This window comes from Palaemon carinicauda, chromosome 1 (genome assembly GCF_036898095.1).
Source record: "Palaemon carinicauda isolate YSFRI2023 chromosome 1, ASM3689809v2, whole genome shotgun sequence".
In the NCBI taxonomy this organism is placed as follows: domain Eukaryota; kingdom Metazoa; phylum Arthropoda; class Malacostraca; order Decapoda; family Palaemonidae; genus Palaemon; species Palaemon carinicauda.
The window spans coordinates 124,516,315-124,526,314 of record NC_090725.1 but is presented as its reverse complement, the minus strand read 5'-3'; the positions used below and the strand labels follow the sequence as shown (position 1 = coordinate 124,526,314).

General features: G+C 46.0%; 1 protein-coding gene across 5 annotated transcripts in view; it reads left to right on the top strand.

The window, feature by feature from the left end:
• Girdin (protein girdin) overlaps window positions 1-10,000 on the top strand; it is a 557,233-nt gene that overhangs the window by 472,418 nt on the left and 74,815 nt on the right. The gene's annotated exons all lie outside the window — the stretch shown is intronic.

Genomic DNA, 10,000 nt, shown 5'->3' with positions numbered 1-10,000 from the left:
ATATGAAAACACTATTTTTGTTTTCAGTAATGTTAGTCTTAGTTATAGTGTAAATATTATTATTATTATTATTATTTTTAGTATTATTACTAGCCAAGCTACAACCTTAGTTGGAAAAGCAAGATGCTATAAGCCCAAGGGCTCCAACAGGGAAAAATAACCCAGTGAGGAAAGGAAATAAGGAAATAAATAAATGATGAGAACAAATTAACAATAAATCATTCTACAAACAGTAACAATGTCAAAACAGATATGTCATATATAAACTATAAAAAGACTTATATCAGCCTGTTCAACATAAAATCATTTGCTGCAACTTTGAACTTTTGAAGTTCTACTGATTCAACTAACCGATTAGGAAGATCATTCCACAACTTTGGTCACAGCTGGAATAAAAGTTCTAGAATACCGTGTAGTATTGAGCCTCATGATAGAGAAGTCCTGGCTATTAGAATTTATTGCCTGCCTATTATTATGAACAGAATGGAATTGTCCAGGAAGATCTGAATGTAATGAATGGTCAGAATTATGAAAAATCTTATACAACATGCATAATGAACTAATTGAACGACGGTGCCAAAGGTTAATATCTAGATCAGAAATAAGAAATTTAATAGACGTACGTTTCTGTCCAACAAATTAAGATTAGAATCAGCAGCTGAAGACCAGACCGGAGAACAAGACTCAAAACAAGGTAGAACGAAAGAATTAAAACACTTCTTCAGAATAGATTGATCACCGAAAATCTTGAAAGTTTTTCTCAATAAGCCAATTTTTTGTGCAATTGAAGAAGACACAGACCTAATGTGTTTCTCAAAAGTAAATTTGCTGTCAAGAATCACATCTAAAATTTTAAAAGAGTCATACAAAGTTAAAGTTATGAATAAAAAGAATTACACATGGATTTACTCCCTAGCAGAGAACATTTTGAATAAGTGTGGAATGTAATAAGTGAAATTTTTATACTACCATGTAATATCTAATACGGTACTATTCAGTTACCCTGAATAGTCGTCAGTAGACAAAGAAATTTTGATTTCTTGTCCTTGGGTATCCCACTCTACAAATGCTGCAAGAATGTGTATTGGCTTTTTGTTTGTATCTTCTATTCTTTTTTCTGGGCTCAACCTCTGTCGCTCCGTGAAATGCTCCTTATAGCACCATCTCTAAGGTATAAATACTGCTAAGAAAGGGGCGACACAGGTCCCTCGCCCAGAAATAGATTTTTCCTTTGTCAAAATCCCTTAATTATCCATTTTCTCCATAAAGTTGGTATGGTAATGGTATTCTTATACTGTACAAGTATTTGTCAGGAAATGAAGTTAGTCTGTTAGTTATGTCCTCTACAGTATATTTAAAATATAACAGTTGAAAGAGAGTCATGGTGTTTGTACAAGTTGAGACTCTCCGTACTGAATAGGGTATGCTATACTGTACCATGTCCACAGTAGAAATAATAATTTTAATTTACTGCTTTCCAATCAATTTGTGAGATACAAGATTAAATACTGGATTTTTTTAATAGAAATCATATTTTGGCCAAATCTAAGTTCCAGCTAATTAGTGTACTTATTTTAATTTTCAAGCCCAGTTGCCCTAGTTTTTTTCTCATTTTAGCTTATTTATTGATAGTTTTGAAGTTGTTGTGGCAATTTGTCACAACAACATCCCCACACCCTTGAATCACTCTTACGGACAAAATTCTCACAACACAAACTTTCCCCTTACTTTACACTAACTGGAATCTTGAACATAAGGAACAGCAAAACACAACATAACCTTGCTACTATATTTCCTTGCAACTAAATCGATAAAAAACACCAACAACCACACTTATTATAGTACTTCAAACTAAATCAATTAAATAAGTAAACAACATTCAAATAAACCAAAAAATACACAATCGCAAAACTTAATACTATAGTACGAATAAACGGAATCACCATAACCTAGAATGTCAATGTATATACTGTACTGTATGTATAATGTATATGTGTTCACGGACACCATTACAATTAATCGGTAAAAAATACAACACTTAACAACATTCACCAAACTCGACACCAATGCTTGAAAAAAATAAGTCCCCTAAATATACTGTGTGTATATATATATATATTTATATATATATATATATATATATATATATATATATATATATATATATATATATATATATATATATATATATATATATATATATATATATGTGTGTGTGTGTGTGTGTGTGTGTGTGTGGACACATTCGTCCACAGAAGGGCTAACCGTCTTTCACAGCCCACTACCACAACTCTGTGGCAAATGGAACACTTTCTACCAATCCACCACACCTGCCACAATTTATTAGGGCTGTGCTAAATATCATCATCTTCATCATCATCGGTAATTCAGTAGAAATTCCTTCAAATGAACTGGGTCATTACTTCATCAATATCATCAAAATAATATATAGCAATCAAATTGTCCTTAAACACAATCCAAGTCAGCAACAATTGGTCAACATTCAAAAGTCCAATTTCCAAATGAGGAATTACGGCTATTGAAAATCAATTAATACTTTCAAGGTAGTGGAAGAAATAAATGAATAAATCCAGCATTCACAATTACAGAACTGCCTCAGGCTTTAGTCAGTCAGAAAAAAGCATTTGCCCAAGACTTTCATTACTGTTCTAACATAGCTACAAAAAAAAAAGGAAGCAAACAACCTCAATTATACCAACAGTCTTTCTCATTACAAACAATCATTATATTAACACACTCTCTCTCTCTCTCTCTCTCTCTCTCTCTCTCTCTCTCTCTCTCTCTCTCTCTCTCTCTCTCTCTCACACAAAAGGATTTGGCAAACTATGAAAAATGAATAAAATAAACATAAAAAATTGATTCCCACATTGTGCTATTTTGTTTTCAAGTTGGCAATGACCCATGGAATAAAAAACCATGCATACTCCTGGGGTGTTGTAATGGGGATGGTAATTATATATTCTAAGGTTCTAGAGAAGAATGTTGCATAATTATACAGTTGTTCAAATGGTATTTTTTTTATTTGTCAAATTGGCTGGTTATAACAAAGAAATTTAATGAATACCAATTAAATTTCAGATGGTTTTGATATAGATTATATATATTTTCAGGTTTTGTACACAGTATATTAACAAAAACTGAATTTTGATGATAGAATTTTTTATTTTTATGCATGCCTCCTGATGTACAATTACTTCTTCTCTCAAAGCTCGATTATCGAAAACTACCCTTAGCTTAACAAAAAATTACCATTTTCTCCAACACGGAGACTTACCTCGAACTACTTTCTTAGGAGTACCTGGAATCTCCTCTCAACCGACCAGAGTTTTGTGTAGTTTACCCTACTTCCGTTTTCTGTGAGGACCACCTCAGGCGGAAGGATACGTGCCCTGAGGCTAGTCCCGAGCCAGGTCGCGTGTTAGCTTGGGTCTCGACCCCCAGTAAGTTCTCTGGTCGCGTCGTGATACCATCTTGACGCTCTCCTTTCTTAGTGCGACCCTTTGTGTTGTGTCCCCGACCCGCGTGTCCCACGTGTCTCCCACTTGGTATCCCTGTACTTTCCCTTGTGTTCTTGCGTGTTCGCTTGATTACCTTGTGCTTTCCCTTGTGCTTTTCCAAGTGTATTCCTTATCCTTTCCCTGCGTTCCTGTGTCTTACGGTGTTGTGATAGTGCATCATGGAGCATGCCCGCCGTTGTCCTGGGCCTAGAGCCGGGAAGTCGTGTGAAGCGTTTTTGTCCAAGCCGGAGGTTGACCCGCATTCCCTTTGCTCTTTGTGTAGGGGTAGAGTGTGCTCTCCGTCGGACACGTGTCCGGAGTGTGTGTCGTGGAGTGAAGTCCAGTGGGTTCGTTTTAGTACGAAGAAGAAGTCCTCTAAGCGATCTCCCAGGAAGGCAAGCATCTCTTCGCCCTTGACGTCGCCAGGAGGGAAGTCTGACGGTGTTTCTCTCCCATCTTCCCCTACCCAGATTAGGGGACGAGATAAGTCTGTTGCGGGGAAGAAGCCGATGGCTCTTCCCCAGGAGTCTAGTCTTCGAGATATTGGGGTTGCTGATTCTTTGCAGGCAAGTGGGGGGCCTGAAGGTGTTCTTAGTGGGGGTCTTAGAGACTCTGCCCTTGTGCTTGGGGGGCACGTCTCGTCAGATGACCCCATGTTGAGTAAAAATGTTCCTGTTTCTTTGCCTGCGTCATGGGCTTGCATTTCAGGTACCTCCGCAGCTGATGGCACCCAAGATAAAGAAGACTCTCCGGTAGCGGATCCCTTCGGGTGGGGACCCCCGAGGACTCCCTGTAGGTCCCCGTTGAGGATGGAAGAAGGCCTTGGTTCCTGGTTACCCAACGTAGAGCGACCGAACTCTCCCCCAGCTCCTCTTTCGGCAGTTCCTGACGTGTTTCTGCAACCTTCGACCTCCGGAACCCAGCAAATCACGAAGCCGTCTATTCCCCATGCCCCTGCCCCTCGGTCGTGTTATGAAGAGTCGTCAGAGTCTTCAGCGGCATGTTCATCGTTCTCTTCGGAGGGAGAAACGCTGAGGAGGCGCCGCCGGAAGAGGGATAGATCCAGGAGAAGACGTTCCCATTCTAGGTCGCGTTCTAGGTCGAGGCATGGGAGAAGGCGTTCCAGGTCTCCAAGGAAGAAATGCAGGAGGAGTAGGTCTCCCAAAGAAGAATGGGTCCTCGTCCCATTCAGGGAAGCCCGTGGACTTCGCTGCAATCCTGAGCTCTGCGAGTTGGCGTTCCAGAGACGGTTCCCAAGGAGGCCCTCTTCCAGCCACAGGTTTGACCCTCGGAAGGACGAGAACGCAAGGACCTCTTCGGACAGGCGTAAGGCCGCGAAACAGCCGACTCAACCCGCCCACCGGAGGGAGTTGCCTTTTCGGACGGGCAGCCTAGTCGAGTCAGCTAAATTGGCTCTCACTCTGGATAAACAGGGACGGCTTCCTCCGTCGGGCAAGCCCACAGAAGCATCACCCTCATTGTCGAAGGACAATCTAAGGACGGAAGCTCTCGCCGTCACGGCGGTGCTCGTCCCAGGACGGCGGCCTATTGCGGAGGTGCCCGTCGGGACAGCGCCTCAGCGCCAGACGGAGGACGCGGACGGCGACACGGAGGGTTCTCCAACCGAGGATTCGGCTTATAGAAGGGTTATAGGCCTCATACGGAGGCATCACAGGATCGAGGAGCCTGTTCCCACTGTTGAGGATGCCTGGCGATCCAGCCTCAATCGACTAATAGAGCCCCCCGTACAGCAGAAACCCTCCTTAGCGCTACCTGTGGCCAGGGACGTGGTTCTGGGGCGTGCACATGTAGACAAGGTTGTGGCGGGCAATGCTGAAGCCCCCAAATCCCAAAGTGCCTCCAAATTACTCCAGGGTCTAAGGTCCCAGAGTAAATATTATGTGCTGGAAGGGCAGCGACCGGGAGCCTCCAGGATGGAGGCCTCCCTTGAAGTGTTAGGACAGGGTGCCTCGGAGGACAGAGCCTCTTCAGCCTCTATTTGTTTCTCCCAGTCAGAGGCGACGATGATGGAGGAGATGTCTAAAGACCTGGTCAATGTCGCCTCCTGGTTGGACTGGTGGGCCTCAACTCTAGTGGGTATCCAGGCCACCTACGACTTGTCGAACAAAGCTCTCCTGAAGGAACTAATCATCTCCGGAGGTAGGACGCTGAAGTTCTTGACGTTCCAGTCTCTTGCTTTATCGGCCAACCGGGTCCTTAGGAGAAGGGATACGGTTCTGAGCAAGCTATCCAGGAGAATCCCAGACAGGGAAGCGAGGGCTTTGAGGAGCCTGCCCGTGTGGGGTGACTCTCTTTTTCCCCTGAAGCAAATGGAAGAGATCATGGAGAAGCTCATAAGGAGGAAGGAAGTGAGCGTTCCTAGTCCTCCGCCCATGAGGAGACCCGCTTACAGGAGACCTACGTCGGATGGACCCTCTACTTCTCGAGCCTCTCTTAGCCAGACGAGGAGAGACGCCACATCTACCTCTTGGGCTCAACCACCCCAGCCCCCCCCCCCCCCCCGTAGAGGAGCTCCGACAGCACCAGCCTCGTTTAAAACGTCCTACTCAGCATCCAGGAGAGGGCGTTCAGGTCAATCCTCCAGAAGGAGATAGTGGGAGAGGCCCCCTACTCCTGCCCAAGCCTCAGGTTGAGGGATGCCTCAGACATTTTTGGCAAGTATGGAAAGATCACGGTGCGGAACCCTGGACAGTAACGGTGTTGAAGGAGGGTTACAGACTACTATTCCTAACAGAACCACCTCCTCTGATTCCAGCCAGTCAGGTGGAGTGGCTGGCACCCAAGGATCCTTTGAAGAGGGCAGCCTTACAGGAAGAAGTATCCACGATGTTGGCAAAAGGGGCAATGGAAACTGTTCTACAACCGGGCCCAGGGTTCTACAACCGACTCTTTCTGGTGGAGAAGGCGACGGGAGGTTGGAGACCAGTCATAGATCTGTCAGCCCTCAACAAGTTTGTGTGCAAGACCGACTTCAAGATGGACACCCCGAAGTCGGTCCTGCAGTCCCTGAGGGAAGGGGACTTCATGATGTCCATAGACCTCAAGGACGGGTATTTTCAAATCCCTATCCACCCCTCAAGCAGGAAGTTTCTTCTGGTGAAGTGGGGTACCCAGATCTTGCAGTTCAAGACCCCCTGCTTCGGTTTGTGAACAGCGCCCCAAGTATTCACGAGGATCTTCATGACAGTCTCCGTGTGAGCTCACGAACGGGGTATTCGCCTCATTCGATACCTGGACGACTGGTTGCTTCTTTCATCCTCAGAGGTAGTTTTGAAGGATCAAGGCGCGAAACTAATACAGTGCTGCAAAGTTCTGGGTATCACTATAAACCTGGAGAAGTTGCATCTGTCTCCCTCCACCAGGATGACTTACTTGGGGATAGTGCTGGACTCCCGCCTAGTGAGAGCCTTTCCGTCGGAGGAGAGGTTGAACAACCTGGACCAGGTCCTCCGGCCCTTCCTATCAGGACAACCCAGGAGAGCCAAGGACTGGCAGAGGTTGATAGGTCATCCAGTATCATTGGAGAAACTGGTCCCCCAAGGGAGGCTCAAACTCAGGAGCATACAATGGAACCTGAAGGGGCTCTGGAACCAGGTAGACTCCCCCTACAAGGTAATTCCCGTTCTTCCGGAGACAAAACAATCCCTGGAGTGGTGGCAGGATCGAGCGAATACCCTCAAGGGGATGCCCTTCGCAGCCGAGCCCCCCGAGATGCTTCTCTTCACGGACGCCTCCAAGGAGGGATGGGGAGCACACCTACTCGGCAAGTCAGCAAGAGGTTCTTGGACGGAAGAAGAAAAAGCACGGCACATCAACGTCCTAGAGATGAAGGCAGTCCGAAAAGCATGCCTACAGTTCGTAGATCTTCTAAGGGGAAACACAGTGGCGTTGATGTGCGACATCGCCACTGTAGTAGCGTACATAAAGAAACAGGGAGGACTCAAGTCGAAGGAGTTGTGCGATCTCACGTTGGAGATCCTGGATTGGACCGAGTCAGAACAAATCGTGATTTCAGCAAGGTTCATTCCAGGGAAAAGGAATGTTCTAGCCGACGGGCTCAGCAGGATGGGCCAGGTAGTGGATACCGAGTGGTCTCTTCACCCAGAAGTAGCCAGGCTCATCATTCAAAAATGGGGTTCGCCGGTGATGGATCTCTTCGCAACCAGACTAAATGCACAACTCCCCGTATTGTGTTCTCCTGTCCCAGACCCAAAGGCGGCATTGGAGGACGCCTTTCAACACAAATGGGACAATCTCGACGTGTACGCTTTTCCTCCCTTCGCATTGATCAGGCATGTGCTCAACAGGGTATGGACAGCTCACAACCTAAGGATGACTTTGATAGCGCCCTGGTGGCCGAAGAGAGTGGTTCGCGGATCTAAGAGACTTGGCGTGTCTTCCCCCGTGGCCTCTGCCCAACAGACCAGACCTTCTGCAGCAGCCACACTTCCAAAGGTTCCACGACAATCCTTGATCTCTTCGCCTTCACGCTTGGAGATTATCGAGCGTCTCCTGAGGAAGGAAGGATATTCAGCAGGAATGGCTGAGAGGATGTCGCACTATCTGAGGCGTTCTTCGGCAGCGGTCTACCAGGCAAAATGGACCACTTTCACGAAATGGTGTTCCTCCAGAAACATCAAGCCTCTAAAAGCTTCGGTTCCGGACATTACGGATTTCCTCATACACCTCAGAGACGTGGTGGCATGTCAATACCAGCCATCAAGGGAGCCCGTGCAGCCTTAGGCCAAGTTTTCCTCCTGAAGGGCATTGATCTGGGTTCTTCTAGGCATATCTCTATGCTCATCAGGAGCTTCGAACAAGCATGCCCTCCGCAAATCTCCAGGGTGCCGCAATGGGATGTGGCAAGAGTTCTGAAGATGCTGAGTGAACCACGTTCGAACCCTTGAAGGACATAGTGGACAGGATCTCACTCTCAAGACAGTCTTCTTGTTGGCCTTGGCTTCAGCTAAGAGGGTGGGAGAAATCCATGGGTTGTCCCACTAAGTCTCTCATACGAAGGGATGGCGTGAGATCTCCTTCAAGTTCGTCCCTTCTTTTGTGGCTAAAACACAGAATCCAGCAGTTTGGGATCCTAAGTTCGAAGGCTTCTCAATGCCAGCAATTCCTCGGTCAGGGAATCCGGAGGATTTGAAGTTGTGCCCCGTCAGAGCCATAAGGTATCAAAAACCTCTTCGTCTCCGCGGGTACAGTGAAAAAGCAGGTATCTAAGAATACCATCTCCTTTTGGCTAAGACAGGTGATTGTCAGGGCCTATAGCAAAGCGGGTCTTCCCCTGACAGGTAATCCCAGGCCCCATGACATTAGGGGTCTAAGTACCTCTCTGGCTTTTGAGAGGAACATGGCGGTGCCCCAGATCCTTAGAGCAGGCACCTGGTCGAACCAGTCGACCTTCACAACTCATTACCTCAAGGATTGCTCGAGGAAGTCTCTAGACGGGTTCTCTATTGGGACAGTCATCTCCGCGCTCCAAGCAATTTAACAGTGAAGCCCCAGGTACAATCGTGGGTAGCAAAACCAAGAGACACAGGTTCGTTTTCCTTTCACCCTTGTCTGTTTTCCTTTCCCGTCCCCCGGAGATAGACCCAGGTAGAACCTGCACAAGACATGACTTCACAACTTCGTTACAGGACTCAGCATCGAGGAATTTTTAAGGGTGAGTACTTAGACACTTACATGAGCTCTTTGTGTAGTTTTTCCTTACGTTTCGTTTTCCGGATAACTTTAGAACCTAGTTTCCTATCTAGGTTCCTTGCTGCCCTGCTTAGTTGGGTCTAGAGGTCAGGAAGACACTCCCACCTCCTAAAGTGTAAGTCTCCTAAGAAAGTAGTTCGAGGTAAGTCTCCGTGTTGGAACAAATCACAAATTTTTAAGTAATTTGTATTTTTCCTAACATACTTACCGAGAACTACTTTCGGGTAATGGCCCTCCCTTCCTTCCCCGAGTGCCTTTCTGACCCTTAGGTATCCTTAGGTATTTTTAGCATCCAAGAACTTACTGAAAGTCGAGACCCAAGCTAACACGCGACCTGGCTCGGGACTAGCCTCAGGGCACGTATCCTTCCGCCTGAGGTGGTCCTCACAGAAAACAGAAGTAGGGTAAACTACACAAAACTCTGGTCGGTTGAGAGGAGATTCCAGGTACTCCTAAGAAAGTAGTTCTCGGTAAGTATGTTAGGAAAAATACAAATTACTTAAAAATTTGTGATTTTCTTTCCGTTCGATAGATTCATGCTTCTGGTAAGGTAATGAGACAATCTAGAGGTAGTAGGATGGCGAGGGCACCAACCACCCGTTGAGATACTACCGCTAGAGTGTTATTGAGTCCTTTGACTAGCCAGACAGTACTACATCGGATCCTTCTTTCTGGTTACGGCTCATTTTGTCTTTGCCTACACACACACCAAATAGTCTGGCCCATTCTCTCCACATTCTCCTTTGTCT